Genomic DNA, 18,413 nt, shown 5'->3' with positions numbered 1-18,413 from the left:
GTGGCTGCAGCATTTTGTATGCGTTGGGAGTTTATTTAGGAGTCGTTCATGCATGCCTAGATATAGGCTCTTGGCGTAGTCTAGTCTGGACATAAGGGCGATGACGGCAGTTTTGTTGGTGAATGAGAGGAATGGTAGGATCCTTTTAACCGAACGCAAGAGAAAGGAGAAAGAAGCATTTCTTGATAAGGGCATTTACTTGTGGCTCTAGAGTGAGTTTGTTGTCCATCAGGACCCAGTTTTTTTTTTTTTTTTTTTTTACAGTCGATGGGGCTGGGTTTTCACCAAATTCGGTTGGCCATAGGATGTAGAGGTTGTCTTCTCAGTTTTTTGTGGTGATCACTATTTCTATTTTGCCTAGGTTAAGTTTAAGGTAGTTTAAGTTCATCCAGTTGTATATTTCACGAAGGCAGTTCTCTAGTGTTGAGTTGTCTTCTTTTGAGTCTTGTATTTTGTAGATTTGTGTGTCGTCAGCGTAGTTTTAACAGGTGAGGCCATGTCTTTCGATGATTTTAATTAGCTGTGACAGGTAGATGTTGAATAGTAGTGGCGAGAAGGATGATCCTTGTGGGACTCTGCATGATTCTCGTGGGCTTGATTTGTAAGGTTTCATCCATATTGTTTCTGTTCTGATCCAAAGTAAGCCGTTGTCGGTGATTCCGAATTCTTCAAGTCTCATGATGAGGATGTTGTGGTTAACTGTTGAATGCCAAAGAGAGGTCTAAAAGTATCAGAGCTGTGCTGTTTGAGTCCGCATTCACCTTTAGATCATCCCAGATTGAAATAAGTGTTTCTGTTCCTCTCATCGGTCTGAAGCCTACTTGTGCCTGGTTTAATAGGTGATGTTGTTCTATGAAATCTTGGGTTGTTCTATATATGTGTGTTTCCAGGAGTTTAGCTGGGTAGGGTATGTTAGAGATGGGTTTGTAGTTGGAGAGGTCCTCTATGTTTCCTGTAGTATCCTGGAGGAGTGGTTTGATGTATACTGATTTGAAGACTCGAGGCACTCTTCCTGTTGAGATTGATTGGTTGAGGACGTTCCTGTAGTATTCCATTGGTGTCCCTTGTGCGAGGACTGATTTGTAGATGGCGGCGGGGGCCAGGGGGACCAGGAATCAGCGGGTGAGCACAATTTGTTGCTTTGATTTACGAGTTTGATGAAAGTCTCCAATGATATGTGCGGGAAGTTTCAGAGTTTGTTCTAGTGTTCCTTGCATCGGTTCCATCTCATTTCATTGCGGGATGTTTTTTTGTGGGGTTTTTGACTGATTTTTTTTTCGGTAAAAAAAAAAACTGCAAAAAACATCCCGCGACGAAAGGACGTCGTACCCTTGCATTGGTCAGTGTCTTCAGTGTAGTGGTTGCATGTCTGTTTTGTATGGCCTGTTTGATGGTCATGATTTTATTTTTGAAGTGGTCTACGAGGTCACTGCATAATTTCTTCGATGGTATTGGAGTGTTGTTGCAGCCGGGAGTTTTTTTTAACCCTTTAAGTGCCATGGGTATTTCTCCCCAGTGCCAGAGCCTTTTTTGGTGATTTTCGGTATGTGGCCATTCAATGGCTTGTAACTTTTTTGTTACATGAGATATCTCGGCCAAATTTGGCTCCTTTTTTCCCCACATGGAATCCTAGGTTGCTGTAGGGGGGTGAGAGAAAATAACCAAAAAGGGGGAAAATGTTGGGTTTTTTCAAAAAATGCCAATAAAATGATGTACAAAGAAGCCTGTGGTTTTTTCCTTGTAAGAGCTAGGAACGAATGGTTTGCTGTGCTGAATTCCCCAATTTCCTGGCTTGCTTTCAATAACAGGGTGAGTGGAAACGAAAGAAAATTGTTTATGTGGTTATCAACCGTTTTGTGAGAGGTAGGCGATTTTGGCCATTTTTGACAATTGGACATGCATGGATGGAATGGAAGAAAAGGGTAGGAAAGCCGAATTGGAGGACAAAAAGGCATATATTTCTGAAAAGTAGACAAAATTCCAAGTTTAGGAAAGGGTGATTTGCGTAGGTCAGGCAACAACTAGGTAGGGGAAACTGCCATAGATTGGGGGAAAAGCGGGAAAATGACTGAAAAAAAAAGGTATGTGTTGGACATGGTTGGCTTGGTACGGCAATAGCTTCTATGAATTTTGAGAAAAGCAATGCTCCGATACATTTCCCCGACTCTTGCAGTTAGGAGGGCACACATTTTTTGTAGTGTTTTACAAAACAAGCAATACCACAAGCCAAACACTGAGCCATGGTACACAGGAGTTTTACGCTCACGGCCTGAATAGACGCACTTAGCATGTGTAAATCGGGAAAACCAATGTGGTGAGGAACAGCAAGCATACATTTTTAAAAGAGCACAGGCAGACCTTTTCAAGGGTAGGTGACTTGTGCAGGTTACAAAAGTGTATGGTGCCTAAAGCAGCGACTAAATGTAGGTCACATTTGGGAAATAAAAGGGTTGTTTGACAAAGGGCACCAGCAAATGGGTCAAAAGGTTATGAAAACCACACAAACATAACACATGGCCTACCGTCCCGCGTTCCCACAGGTGTCCCGATGAAAACGGTACCTCACATGTGTGGGTGCACCTACTGGGCACCAAGGGGAAAGCCCAAAACACAAGTAACCCCAATGTTTTCAGACCAGAATTTCAGACTCTCTGCCGACCGGCACACCATACAGATATGGGCCTCGGGTGTCCAAGCCACCAAGGAAAACAGGGAACCCCATGCATTTCCGAAAAGAGGACACCCGTGGGAATCCGCAGAGGTATGATTTGCGCAAATCGGCCCAGAATTTATTACCCAGACACCCCCGCGAAGTCCAAAATGTGGGGAAAAAAACGCATTTTCCACACATTTCGCTCGGCTCACCCATCGCAACACGCCCCCAACAACACATGGCCTACCGTCCCGCGTTCCCACAGGTGTCCCGATGAAAACGGTACCTCACATGTGTGGGTGCACCTACCTGGGTGCCAAAGGGGAAAGCTTAAAACACAAGTAACCCCAAGTCTGTTTTCAGACCAGAATTTCAGACTCTCTGCCGACCGGCACACCGTACAGATATGGGCCTCGGGTGTCCAAGCCACCAAGGAAAACAGGGAACCCCATGCATTTCCGAAAAGAGGACACCCGTGGGAATCCGCAGATGTTCTGTCAGGATGTTTGAGGGTGTGTCTTTGTTCAGTCAGTTGGGTATGGCGTTCCTCTTACAACGGGAGGGCTGTCCTGGGGGTATTGTACGTTAGTGGGTGCGGCATCTGGATTGGGCTAAGGGTACAGGTGACCGGGGAGGGGATTATGGTAGCAGTTACTGGGTTTGGTACTTGCCGGGTGTCAGGTTCCTAGGATTTAGTTGTAGCAGCTACTGATAAAACCCAGATGACAGAGGCAAGAGGTGGAGAGCTTAGAATTATACAGGTGGTTTACAATAAAATTGTATTCTTGGGTATGGGGTATCAGAAGTCCGAAGCGATGTAGGTTTCGGCGGGAGCCAAAGATGATTGAACAGCTTGATTTCTGATCCTTGGACAGCAGCAGGTAGTTCAGTTCCGCAAAGGCAGGCAGTGATCAAGATTGGGAGATCAATCTTTCGGGAGAAGGGGTTTTTGCTTCGCAGAAGGCAAGCGGTGATCGAGTATCCGGTTGGGGACACCTGGGTGACAGGGAAGGTTTAGGTTTGAGGGAGGGAGGTGGTAATTAATGCCCAATTTTTTGTTTTTATTATATATTTTTATTTTTTGCTGCCTAGATATTGTGAGGATGGTTCAGAGTGGCCGGCAGCAATTGAACACCTGGGCTGGAGTATCTGGATAGCGGGAGAGGCTCCGGCCTCAAAGTGTGGCAGGTTTAAGTTATGAGATGGAGGTGGGGACACCTAGAGTTGTCTTTCGTGTATAGTGGTGGGGAGGCCCGGGTTTCACAGTGCAGTTCAGGCACTGGGGAGTACACCTAGGTGTAGTGGTACAGGACACCCCCAGATGTGGGTTCTGGGAGAGGCCTAGGTTCTACAATGTATTTTGGTGCGGAAGGGGCACCCAGGCTTGAGAGTCCTGCACAGTGAGGGAGAGGCCCAGGCCTCACAGTGCACATTGATAGAGGAGAGAATTCTTGGACCTGAGGGTTTTGTACTGAGGTGGGAGAAGCCTAGGTTTCAGAGTGCAGTATATTACAGGAGAGCATGCTGACATTCAAGAGTCCTGTATAGTGGGAGAGAGGCCTAAGTTTCAAATACAATTTCAAATGTAGTTCAAATGCAGTTTCAATGCAGTCTCAAATACAGGGGAGCATATTTAGAAGGATCCTGTATAGTGGGAGAGAGGCCTACGTTGCAAATACAATTTCAAATGTAGTTCAAATGCATATTCAATGCAGTCTCAAATACAGGGGAGCATATTTAGAAGGGTCCTGTATAGTGGGAGAGAGGCCCATGTTTCAAATTAGGTTTCAAATGTAATTTCACATACAGTTCAAAAGCAGTTTCAATGCACTACCAAGTAAGGGGGCACACTTAGAGGGTCCTGTATAGTGGGAGAGAGGCCCACGTTTCAAATTAGGTTTCAAATGTAATTTCACATACAGTTCAAATGCAGTTTCAATGTACTTCCAAATAAAGGGGCACTCTTTGAGGGGCCCTATAAGTCAGAGAGTGACCCAAGTTTCACAATGCAGTATGGTACAGGAGGTTTGTCTGATGGTGTCAGTAGATAGAATAGATTGTTACTACCTTATCCATTGATGCTGGATGACAGCAGCCCATTTGTCGTGAGTTATGTCAGGGTGCTGTGGCCTGCCGTAACTGCTGGTTTGGTTGGATGACGTTGCAGCCGCTGCTAATTGGCTGCAGTACTTGGGTTTATGGGTTAGTCTCGATCCTATGGTTCAGGGCTAGCTAGGCGGAAGGGTGCGCTCATTACGTGGTAGTGCCCCAGGAAATGGAAGCTGTGGTTAGGCTTTAGAGAGTATTGGTGGCAGTTACCTGGCCTCCCCTGCTGCCACCTGCAGCCGCTAATTCAGGAGCCGCCCTTTGCCTAGTGCCCTTCGCAGCAGGGCTGCACAGGCAGATGGTGTGCACGGGCAGAGGGCTGCCCTCGGAGGTAGTGTTAAAAGGGGAGGAGGAGCAATCAGGGGAGGGTGGGAGGAGGGGCCGAGGGCTGGGCTCTAAGGCAGGGGATGGGAAGAGATTGGCCACGTGCGCAGGAGCGCTTTACTAATAATATGCACCCAAGGCAAAACAAAATAAATGGCCTACTGTAAGCTGCCTCTTACCTTGCTGCCGGGTTGGCAAGTGACTATAATAATAAAATAATATATCCATCTCTTTCAAGTCTGCTGAAAAAGTCAATGAAATGTAGATTAGGTATGAGTTCTCAGATATTCTTAATCATAGGGAACTAAATTGAGAATTTCTGCAGCAACTCCTTCCCCGGATCCATCGGTGACCATAATGGATGACGTCTGGGTTTTATTCCCAACCAAGTATTGGATTCTGGGAGGCTTGTTTTCTGGATTCAGAGCTTTCCAGTCTGGTTGACTGGGGATGCTGCTTGTCTCGAGGGCGGCATCTCAAGTTCCTTGTGATGATGGCCATGAAATCACTTCTCCACAATGTCCTCATGCCCTTTTTTTAGGTCTGCATCTTCTTGTGATTCTATTTCTTCTACACTGTGTTGTTAGCGGACCCTCCACATTTAAGGTAAATTGGGATGTGGTTAAGGATCAGGAGTTTCAATCAGGCTGCAGCAAACATTTTGGTGCCAGTCAATCTGTGTGAGCCACTACATTCTAGGTTGTTGTGTTTACTCCTTCCATGGGCAGCGGGTGCAGAGATACTTCATTTTGACAGCGGAGTCTAGCAAGTTAGCAGTGCTAGTTTCCATTCAGGACCTCACGATTCTGGATACCACCAGGCACTGGACTAAAGCTTTCCACTGACAAATGATCTCAGCTTCCATACGCATGACAAAGGACCCCGACAATGCATCAGCCAAGACAAGAAGTCTTGGTGACAAAGCAAGGCTCTGCAGGAAGCAAGACAAAGGAAGTCCGCTTCTGCAAGGACCCTCCACCTGTTGGAGCCGAATAGCAGAGCTACTAAGAAAGTCTCCTAAAGTTGCACAGCAGATTGACAAACACAAGAGGCTGCACAGTGTCCAGGAACAGAGGAGTCCACACTCTGAATGTCTGAATGATGTAGATGTCACAGATTGGACATTTGGGACAATGAAGTACGCCAAGACCATATGCTCAAAGTTCAATCATGTTATTAGGGACTGTGCTCAAGGGAGGGCCAAATTGCATATAAACTGCATCTTCCCCAAAGAAATTCCAAGGCATAGGATATCATTCTTAGCAACATCTTTGCCAAATTGCTGGTAAATGATCAGGCTTTTGCATCTCAGCCATCACTGTTCCAAAGTCTTGGAGCAGTTACCTCACACTTCCTTCCAGTATGTGGCAAACACTTCTGCTCCTATGAGCAGGCTTTTTCGGGGTGCCGTACACCAAGGTTAAACCAGTCCTTGATGTTTTGCAGGGCCCTGTGGGCTCTCAGAGATGGTGTTGGAGCCAGCCAGGAGGCGCAGAAATTCGTACTAGCCTTCCTTACTGACTCCATTTTCCTCACCTCCTTCCGAAACTGTCACTAGGCTCCCTGACCCCTGCGGGAACCTCCTCCCACCAGTTATACCCATCTAGGGCCTAACCTGGCCCTTTGAAACATCCTACACCTCTAGTTGACTAGCAGGGTTGGACTGGGAACCAAAAGAGGCCTTATATTACAAGTGCGAGCAATGGGTTACCGGGAGAGGGAAGCATACAGCAAGGAAACCACACAAGAGGCCCATGGGATAGAAGCCCACCAGGAAAATCTCCACAGTTCCCTGTAGGCGAGTCGACCACTGCCAAGAAGCCTGCTTCTGGCTCATCTATTCTCTTGCATATCTTAATAAAATCTCAAATCTTTTCTCTCTATTGCTTCCTTTTTTTTCTTCCACAACTAGTCAACCTCTGGACATCCTCAATCTCCACATTTGAAGATGTGTACTCTTCGGTCTCCCCACTCTCGCCTACCCACTCATCCTTCTGATTCATCACTGTCTCCAACCATGGCCTGTTGCTACCTTCCACTCTACTTGGGGTCTTACTTCTTCCCACCAGCCTTCTGTTACTCCAACTCCACTCCAAGTTTTATTTCCTTCCCTCGGCTCCGGTCTCCTGCTGGCACTCAGCTCCTGGTTTTACTTCCTCCTTTTCCACTGTTCGTACTACAGCACTCCACTCCAGGTTTTGTCTCTTCCTTTCTTCCCTCTGTTCCTACTACCACCACAGCTTGTAAGATTGCTATGCGGGTTGAGCGCTTGCTTCTGCGATCTGTGTGTAATCTGCAGGTCACAGGTTTTAATCCCTGCAAGGCCAACTGAGCCTTTCATCGTTCCGAGTTCGATAAATGAGTACCAACACCAGTTGGGTGATATTGTATGTATATATTTTCTATGTAAAGCACGTAAGCGCTATATAAATAACACATTATTATACTACCACCTTTCCTTTTACACCTGGTTTTACTTCCTCTCTCTTTTACCCTGTTGCCATTATCACCTTTCTCTCTCCTTTAACTGACCATTTCTTTCTTTTGTAGAATGTTATGTTACCTTTATTTATTAAGCCTGGCATTCACCAAAAAGACATCTTGGCGCTAATCAGCATGAATGCAGACGAGTTCAATTTTAAAACAAGGTTTCAAAGTGTGCCAAAAGGAAAGATGATTAGCTGTGGCCCGAAGAAGACATGGAAGGGAATTCAATAGTCCAGCCACTACCATTGAGAAGGAGCAAACCCCAATCTGACTGAATTTAGCTCTTGGATCAGGAACCAGGCAGGCATCCGCAGAACGCAGAGCACGGCCAGGTACATGGGGGCAGAATTTCGCCTGAAGGTACTCAGCTCTCCGACCGTAGAAGGGCCGATGTACTAAGCAGGGGGCTTTAAGTTGAATATGCCAAGAGCCAGTGAAGGTTCCGAATAACAGGAGAAATGTGGGCGCAGCGGGTTGTGGAGGTGGCCAGCCGTGCTGCAGAGTTCTGAAGAACCTGTAGACGGTGTAAGAGATAACCAGGTTGGGCCAGAAATAAAGATTTACAGTAATCAATAGAAGAAGTGACAAGAGCATAAACCCCATGGGCACAGAGGTGCGCAGGAATGAGTGGAAGAACTCTAGAAAAGGAGTTTGAGCTGAGAGTAGCCCTGCTGACAACGCACTGATATGAGGGGTTCCATAGAAAGTGATGAGGAAAGCTTAACACCAAGATCTTTAACAATAGGAACAGGATACGGGAAAGGACCCAAGGACGAAAGACAGAAATCATGAGTCGAAAAAGACGACGCAGAAGTGCCCACCAGAAAAACCTCCGTTTATTTCGCCATTCAATTTGAGAGAGTACTTCCACATCCATTTCCCCACCAGCTCCAAGTAAATGCAGAACCTGGCCACTGGCTCAGGTAGAGAGAGGTCAAGGCGGACCATGATCTGGGCATTGTCAGCATAGGAATAGCAAGGGAAGCTATGAGAGAAGCGCATTTGGTCTCAGGTTAAACATAGGCGTTGAACAACACTGGGGTGATGGCGAACCCTTGGGGAACACAAGTGAGGACCACCGCCTGAGAGTGAAACGAAGAGAGTCTGGAAGCGGTCCGAAAGAAATGAACAGAATGAAAACGGTGCCTGAGAGGCAGGCCCCCACCAGACGTTCAAGCGGGACACCATGATTGATGGTATCAAAGGCGACAGAGAGGTCGAGCAGCAAAAGAGTACCAACGCCGCCTTTGCCACCTTCTCTCTTCAGCTGCCACTTCTCCAGCTCCCCTCTACAGCACGCTCAAGTCTCCAAAGTCACTTCAGAACCTCTCCTCTGCAGAAGTCCCCCCCCCCAGCCTTCTCCAAACTGTAGCCGACTGCTCCCATCAGCCACCACAATAAACTGGGCTGCCTGGCATATATGGTAACATGCCCCTCCCCGACTGGAACTAGAGTCGATTGTTTGCAGCAATGAGTTTCAAGGGTGGGAGGGATGGGATTTGCTGGGCTCTCACTAAGGACAGTCAGAATGAGGCTGAATCGGCAGAGTTAAACCTATAAGAGCTCGGGTTGCCATGCTGAAACTTTGTGCTTGGATAAGCTGTACATGTTGCTTGTCTGGAGAATATTCTGCGGTTTTGCTGTTGGGAAGGCAAGTGCATTAGGGGGTCTATAGCGGTGGTTACTCTTCCCTCAGGGTACTCTGGTCCTTGATGGGTTTTTACTATGGCCTCCCTATCCTTGAAAAAATAATTTCATTTCCCTGATTCATTCCGTGATTTCTGGTTGGGAGAAAAGGGCATTTTGGGAGATTTAGGGCCTCATTATGACTTTGGAGGCAGACATGGTGCTATTAGCACCATGGCTGCCTCCAAAGTCGTGTCCAGGTCCGGGTAGTCGGAATGGGGACTTACCGGGTCATTCCAACCTTGGAAGACCTGGTAAGTCCCCATTCTGAAAACCATTCCCCATTCGAGGCCCCTAGGGCTTAATGGGAATGAGGAAGGAGCTAATAACGGGCCTGCAAATAGCAGGCCCGTTATTAGCTCCCTGGACCCTTAGCGATTCCCGCTAAGGGCGGCTGGTAAAACCAGCCAGCCTTAGTGGGGCCCGCTAAGGGACCTCAGAATGCGGCGGTAGGGGGTTAACGGCACCGGCGTCCTTACCGGTGCCATTAACCCTGTTAGGCAGAAACCTGTGCAGTTCCCTCTGGGACCACTGCAAAAGATTTAGGACTACAGGTGTTTGGCTGTAAACCCACTTGGTAGAAGTCTGTACCACACAGATTCACTTGGTAGCTGTGGCTGAGCAGTCAGACTTCCCTCAAGAAGAGTTAGGCATTATACAGAGTATTCACAATAGGTCAAGAGAACACAGTAGAACAAGTAAACACTGACCAGGGCTTGGTGTAAAAGAGATATAATTATTTATTTAAAACTACATCTAGAAAAACACACAGGCACTAATAGTAAGCAATTCAAAAACACGGTCACTAAAAGATATACACTCCCTTAAAAGAACATTAGACAAGTCTTAAGTAAAGCCCCACTTATTTTCAGACAGCGGTGAGCGCTTAACGTAGATGGCACTCTAATAGTTCGTTTTAAAAAGGGAGAGAAAAGCAGTGAACAAGTTGAAACAGATCCCAACACTTATCAGAACGTAACAAGAGAAGAAGGCAAAGTAAAACCGTGAAGTTAGAATTCAAGAGGCCGGATCAGAGGATCCAAACGAAATGTGTCCAAGGTCACACGGTTGCAGTGCACAAAAGTCTTGTAAAGGTTCAAAAAGGAGTTGGACCAAAGAAAGGGACCAGTTAGAGGGTCAAGGCGGCCAGCCCAGTCCAGAAGGTTAAGGGGTTATTATTACCTTGTAGCAATCTTTAGAAAGGGAGGCCTGGCGGACACGGTACCTTAAAGTGGTGAGAACGCTCCAGCGGGGCAGTTGTTCCTGGCAGCGGGTGCAAGTCGGTGCTTCGTCCGGGCGAAGAGAAGATCTCGTCGTGGAGGAAGACAGGAGTCCGTTGCACTGCCAGGGAAGAAACCAGCCGCGGAGTTTCTCAGGTACAAGGAGTGGTCCGGTGATTCGCAGTTCAGTGGTGAGTGGCTATCCGGCTGCCGGGGTGCTTGGCACGGGCAGTTCGACCACAAACTGGGCTGGGGTGCGAAGAAAGAAAGGTAAACTGGTTGTGCCCACCAGTCAGGGGAAGAAGCCTCTCCAGCCGGGAGATCTTCTCTGTCGTCGGGAAGTGGTGAGTCGGTTCTGCAGGGCTACACCGGTGGTGTCGTCGTGGTAGGTCGGCTCAGCTTCTCCCTCGTCGGTTTCTCAGGTGCTGTGGCGACTTATGAAGTTCCAGTCCCCAAAGCCCTGCTTTTATGCAGAAAACCCCCATTCACTCAGCCTAGCTGTCACTCAAACATGCTACGTGGTGAGCCGGCCGGCTAACCACTTGGGCCAATCACACAAGAGTGTGACCTGAGTTACCAAGATAACTCGGTCCAGGGTGCCTAAACCCCCTCCCACACCCCCTGTGGTACCCAGACAGAGTGGCACCACTTTTGGAGGCTTCTGTGGAGAAGCCCGCCAAAAAATGGAACAAAGGGCTCGACTTGGGTTGGAGTCACAAAAGAGAACACAAACCCATTTTAGAATCGAGTCTTGGCAAAAAATACCAACCGGAGAATTAATATTAATTAAATAAACCGGCGGTATGTTCGAGGCTATGAGAATTAAATAATTAAAGTTGGTAGCCTCGAACAATGGGAAAATCCCATAGGAAAGTATTTGCGGTCGAATAAAAAAAGTAGTTTCCACTGCCACCAGCCAAAACCCGATCAGGGGGGATGGAGACGTGCCCCCTCGACTAACAGACCCCGGGGCAATCGAATTGCCCCGACCAGTACGTCCACAATATGATGGTTTGTACTGGTTTCTGTTAATAATTTGGGACTAGTAAAGCCAATGCTGACTTTACATGCCCTGGGAGACAGTAGTCAGTCCCAGGGTATTGAGTCTATGGTGGGGTGTCACTACGACACCCCTGTGTTACGGCACGGAGTGTGCTGTGTAACACACATAGGAAAAACACATGAGACCCTATGGAGTAAAGGACTCCATAGCCCATAAAACACATTACCAGTCAAAGGAATACCATAAATCATGTCCAAGAGTGGGAGAAAAAGAGTCTCACTCTTGGCAGGAGGAAAAAACAAACTCCAGAAATCCAGCAAAGCTGCTGGGGGACTCACTAGGTTAGGAAATTCAGCCTAAAGAGAGAATTCTCCCTAACAAACCCCCTACCGCATTACTCGTAATGCGGCCCTTAGTCTATCTGAGGGTGGTTTGCCTGTACAATTTCGGTGTTTGGGCCCCGAGACAGGATTTCTGGTTTCTTCCCTGGCTTAAGTAAGCTGAGTATTTTCTTCCATTTATACCCTCCTTGGTCCCTAATTCTGCATCCTGGACCCCGTCTGCGTTCGGTTGATTTTTTTATTTTTGAGGGGCATTATGATAGATGTAGTTTTCGATTTATTGTTTGGCTAAATATCTGGCCCCCTCTGTCACCTGGCTCGTGATCAAGAGACTAAGTTCCAGGCAGGTAACTTCACACCACAGACCAGTATAGGCTTGTGCCTTCCGTTCCAGGGGGATGTCAAATAAGGTGCAGAACTGCAAACTGGTGGTAGGTGTTCGAGAGAATTATAATTTTTATACTTCATCCACTCTCCTTGTGAGACCCCCAGCACTTTATGCTGGACTTTTTTTCTTTAAATCCTGAATCAGTGGAGCCCTTTTCCCCCTCATTCATTCTTATGGGAACGGTCTTTTGGAACTCTATTCTTTGTATTCTACCTGTACTATGGAGTGTGTCTGCTCCATAGCTCTTAAAGGCATCTGTGTTTTTACTACTGCAGCACACATCTCCTAATAGGCAGTGTTGCTGGGGACCCTTAGGGTCCTCTAAGATTATTGTTCCATATCCTCAAGTAACTACAGTTCTTATCTCTCCGAGAACTCTATAATCAGAGATTGGCACACACCACCTTCATTGGAGTGATAGATACCTAATATCCCCCTTCTCTCTACTCCTGTACTTTTTAGTTACATGGACATTATCCTAGTTATGGCTGGTGGCAGTGGACGTGTTCTACCAACTATTGTGTAATTTGTATACCACAGGTTATGTCCATAGCCTCAGTAGTGCACAATAGGGGCACCCAAGTACCAACTTGGGGCCTTCCTTCTTTTTTCACCATTACTAGCGCAGTTGTTCTTAGCCAGTCTTCTACCATTCTGGGCGGGAAAGGTCAGTGTGTGTGTTTTGCCTTTGCCGGGAACCCTTGGGTATCCCCGCCTAGGCTCCAGTGTCTGGGAAGACACGAATTGAGGGAGGAGTCTTCCACCCCATGTCTTTTGTCTGCCACAGTGTCTGAATAGGCCCAGCTCCCACATGGGGTCTGGCTGTCCGGATTGGACAGCCAAATGCCCCCTTCTGTAAAATGCTGAGAGAGATTGCAGAGGAGTGTGTGTTGGAACTGTATAAAAGGCGAGGCTTCTGGAGGGAAAAAAGCAAGTCGACTACTGCTAGCTCAAGTAACTGAACAAGAGGACCAGAGACGGCTGCAGACCCTTTGCAACACCGTGAAGCAAGCACTGCAGTCCTCACCCCGTTTTCTATGCGACAGAGGAGCTCCGAAGAGGACAAATACTTCTTTTTGGTTGGTGGGAAGAACCAGTCCCAAGACGAACTTTGAATTGAGCCATCTCCCGAAGTCCTAGGAGTTTCCAGAGCTGTGGTACCCAAAAACAGGAGACCTGCTGCCCATTTCGAGTGCATGGTCGTGAAAAGGCTGAATCCATCCAAATCTTTGCTGAACCCATCCAAATCTTTGCTGAACCCGTGAGGACACTCCAGAGATCCGATCCAACTCACTCAGACCCCCCTCACCAGAGTGTGGGACTACAGGAAGTAAAGAAGATTGACCGGATGATCGGTGTCCTTTGTTGGTGCTGCAGAAAAGGCACCAAAAACGCAAAGTGAATCAAAAAGTTGCCGAAAGCCGTATAACAGGTCCTCCCTCACGACTGCCGAGAGATCCCGTGCATTGTCCTACCTTCAGTCATCAGTCGAAGGAATCCGGAGGTCGGGTCCAGAGCTGCAACATTGCGGAATATCCAACAGGAACATTTACTTCTAACATAAGGTACTGTGGGGAAAAAGGTATCGCTTACCTGATTTCAAGAAGCCGCTCCAGAGCATTGGAGTGCACCTAGAGTTACCCAGGTTCACAACCTCTTATCTTAGACTCAAGCTGCTGCTTGTGTCCCTTCATCAAGTCCTTTTACAGGTCTCCCTTGTTAGTTGTTAACTTGCTGCTTCTATAACACTAGAGACTGGAAGAAATCCTCTGGAACTATTCGTATTCTGCAGCTTGTCAAGACTTTGAGCCCTCTCCGAACTGCCTGGAGCTAGGGTTGCGTTTTTGGACAAAAGACTTGCTGTGCGAAGAAACCCGCTCTAGAACCTTGAACCAAGCTAATGTTACACTAACTAACCATTTTGCTCCCGTAAAAGTAACTTTACTAAATGTGTTTGCAGAGTAAATGTATCCCCGTATAAACTGTTAGAAACTGCAGGTGCCCGTAATAACCGATAATACAATAACATTGCCTTTTCCCTTTCTATTGTTGCTATAAAAGTAACTGCGAACAAACACAAAAGTGAAAGTGTCCTTCGAAGTGTACTCTCAAATATTTTGAAATGTTCTAGTGTAAATGTCTAAAGTATTTAAAGTGATGCTGGTGTATATATAATAAATATAACACGCATTACCTACCAGAATAGCATTTCTGATTGTATCTGCTTAGATTCACATGCTGTGCATATAGTCTGACATCTAGTGGTAATGGCAGAGTATTGCATCTTGTCTTTCGAGGATCAAAAGGGGACGTTGACATGGGTGTGCTTTTAACACTATCCCCAACGTGACGTGTAGTGAACCCAAAATCACTCACGTGTCAAGGTCCCTCCAATTGTATTTTTCTGCCATGAGGGAGCCTTATGACTATCATGAGTGAGTACAGAGAGAGAGAAAAGTATAAGATGTCTATGTTCCTTCTACCCTCTGCAGGGAGGAAGGGTGGGCGCATGTTAATCTAATCAGATACAATCATCAGAAGAACAAGTTACTTTCTTACCTGGTAACGTTCTTTCAATGGGATGGTCCGACGTAAAATTTTCGGCATCAGCGTCGATACTCTGTCCTCGAGGGCCTCCGTTGAGCCGAAGTCACAAGATGTTAAAAGTTGGAAGCACAACGCCCGTAGCCTCAGTTGTAGTTTTTTCCCAGAACGTGTGGCACCAATCTTCTGCCAGTATGACCACAGAAAGCCTTGTGGAAACGTAAGCTGAATTGCATAAGAAATTCTGTAGCAGGGCAGGTAGGGAGGGAACGATATGGAATACGTCGTCTGACCATCCCATCGAAAGAACGTTACCATGTAAGAAAGCAACTTGTTCTTCGAGGGGATTGGGTCCTCCAATGTATTCCATATATATGACAGACTCCCAAAGCAGTACCAACGTATGGAGGAGGGAAAATAATTTAGAATATAGAAATTTAGAATGCCCAATTAAATTGCAGAGTAAAGGACCGCCTTGCCAAAGGCCAGATCCTGCCCATGGATATAATCTAGGGAGTAGTGCCTTATAAAAGTATGGACCGAAGCCCATGTGACTGCTTCCCAGATGTTACGAAGAGGAACACCCCTCTCCAGGGCAGTAGAGGCAGCCATACCCCCAGTAGAATGCGCCCGTAAGCCTATCGGAGGGTCCTTACCCGTAAAGCAGCAACATTCAGAAATGGCCAAGATAATCCATCTAGACAAAGTCTGCTTAGTAACAGCTTGTCCCAAACGCCTTCCAGCACATCCTGTAAAGAGCTGATCGTCCACTCTGACCCGGGACATGCGTGATATGTAGAAACTTAAAGCTCTCCTAGGATCCAACCTATGGAGCCTCTTCTCTTCCTTACCAGGATGCGGAGGAGGATAAAATGCTGGAAGAATGACCTTCTGGCTTAAATAAAATTCCGACACCACCTTCAGAAGAAAGGAAGGACGAACCCTAAGGACAACCCTGTCCTTATGAAATACAGTGAAGGGTGGTTTAACAGAAAGTGCCTGCAACTCACTCACTCTGCGAGCGGAAGTAACCGCAACTAAAAATACAGTTTTAAGGGTCAACAGTCTCAAAGGACAAGAATGTAAAGGCTCAAAGGGGGGACCCATTAGGAATTTTAGAACAAGGTTCAAAGCCCAAACGGGCACCTGGAAAGGTGACGGTGGAAACACATTAGTGAGCCCTTTCAGAAACTGAGAAATGAAAGGAATTTTAAAATAGGAACACTCTTCAAACGAGCGCTTAAATATGGACAGCGCCGCCAGGTAACCTTTAATGGTACCCACTTACAGGCACTTGTGGGCTAAGGAAAGCAAAAAAGACAGAACCACAGGAATGTCACATGAAAAAAGGATCCACATTCTTAACCCTGCACCAGTTGCAGAACTTTCTCCAACGGCAACGGTACAGGGACTTTGTTGCAGGCCGTCTTCTGGCCGAAAGCAACACCTCCATCACGTCTTCAGGAGGTCCCAATCCTTATAACTCAACCTTTCAGAAGCCATGCGTGAAGGTTGAGGGATCTGACCTCTGGATGGAGAACCAGACCCCCCTCCCGTGAGAGCAGATTGTCTCGGTAGGGAAGACGGCGTGGAGGGCAGATGGACAAGTCGAGAAGGTCCGTGTACCACGTTCTCCGGGCCCATGCCGGAGCAATGAGGATTCTGGGAACGGAACCTCTGCAGCACTTGCGGGATGACGGGGACTGGAGGAAACGCGTACTGCAGTGAGAAGGACCACTCCACTACGAACGCGTCCCCTAAGGCTCCTCTTGGAGGAAATTCCCGTAAGCAGAACCTCTCGCACTTCTGGTTGACACTGGAGGCGAAGAGATCCACTTGTGGGGTCCCCCAAAGGGCGAAAATCTCCAGGAGAATCTCCTGAGCCAGCTCCCACTCATGAGAGATCGCGCTCTGCCAGCTCAGAGCGTCCGCGTCTCGTTTTCGTCTCTGGCCAGATGAACTGCCGAGATCGAAATTTCCTGCTGGATGGCCCAGCACCAGAGCTACATCGCCTCCCTGCACAGAGGAATTGACCCTGCCCCCCTCCCCTTTTTGTTGAGGTAGTGCATTGCCACTGTGTTGTCCGTCAGAATCAGGACATTCTTCCCTCGCACAGTCGGCAGAAAAGCCTTCAGGGCAAGCCTGACGGCCCTCAGCTCCAACAGATTCATATGGAGTCTGGACTCCCACGGAGACCAACGACTGCTGACTGTCAACTCGTTGGCATGAGCTCCCCATCCCGTGAGGGATGCGTCTGTCACGATTGTCACCTCCAGGCAGGGTAGCCAAAATGGAGCCCCCTTCATCAGATTGCCTTTGATGGCCCACCACAGAAGGTCCTGGGCGACCGAGGGCAGCACCTGAACGGGGTCCGACATCCTGTCGGAGGACTGTGACCACTGCATCTTGAGAGCCCATTGCAGAGATCTCATCCGCAACCTGGCCTCTGGCAACAGAAGAACGCAGGATGCCATGAGGCAGAGGAACCTCAATAACTCAAATGCCGGGAGACTCTGGGCATGTTGAAACTTGTGCACCATCTGCAGAATGTGATGAGCCCTCACCTGGGGAGGGAAACACTGCCCCAGGGACGTGTCGAGCACTGCTCCGATGTACAGGAGCCACTGAGTTGGCGTCAAGTGGGACTTCTTTAAGTTGAGGGAGAAGCCCAGCTTGTGGAGGGAGTGAAAGATGACTGACAGCTGATCCAGGACTTGCTCGGGAGAGCGTTCCCTGATCAACCAATCGTCCAGGTAGGGGTAGACGTGAATCCCCCCACTTTCCTGAGATATGCTCCCAAAACCACCATGAGCTTGGTGAAAACCCTTGGGGCGGAGGTCAATCCCAACGGCAGGACCCGAAACTGAAAGTGCTAGTCACCAACCGCGAACCTCAGGTACTTCTTGTGCTTGGGATGAATCGGCACATGAAAGTAAGTGTCCTTGAGGTCGAGAGACACCAACCAGTCCTGAAGTTGAAGGGCCTGGAGGACTTGAGAGAGAGTAACCATCTTGAACTTGTCCTTCCTGAGGAGATTGTTCAAACCACGCAAGTCCATGATGGGTCTCAATCCCCAGTCTTTCTTCAAAATCAAAAAATAAGGGGAATACCATCCCTTGTTCCTCTCCGCTACAGGCACCAGTTCTATGGCGCCTTTCTCCAGCAGGGATTTGATTTCCTGCGCAAGCAGCGGATCCGGACTCTTCAAAGAGAGATTCCCTGGTGGATCGTCGTGAGGCCTCTGCCGGAAAGGAAGACAGTAGCCGTGGGCTATGATCTCCAGAAACCACACATCTGAAGTATTGGCACGCCATTCTACAAGATGCTGCGCCAGCCTTACCCCAACCGGCGAACCATGGGACATGGCCTCATGACTGAGCTAAAGCGGCTGCGGCATTGCCTGAGGGTAAAGAGACAACTGCCCGAGCGGCCTTGGCACCTCGAGTACCTTGTTTTCCACCTCTGGTACTCCTACGGTGGCCCCTTTGCAGACCTCCAAAGCTGCAGCTCCTCTCGATCTACCAAAGGAATAGTAGTATCAAAAGGAACCTCCCCTCCATTGCTGTCCCCTAGTACGAAAAGGCAGAGGTTGGCGAACTGCAGCGCTCAACGACTTCGCTGTAGCTTTGGAGGTCTGCAACTTCTCAAGGCTCTCGTCAGC

The sequence above is a fragment of the Ambystoma mexicanum genome, chromosome 9 (assembly GCF_040938575.1).
Source record: "Ambystoma mexicanum isolate Mex_15411 chromosome 9, UKY_AmexF1_1, whole genome shotgun sequence".
NCBI classification, from domain to species: Eukaryota; Metazoa; Chordata; class Amphibia; order Caudata; family Ambystomatidae; genus Ambystoma; species Ambystoma mexicanum.
The sequence above is the reverse complement of the archived record's forward strand: the minus strand, read 5'-3'. Positions refer to the sequence as shown.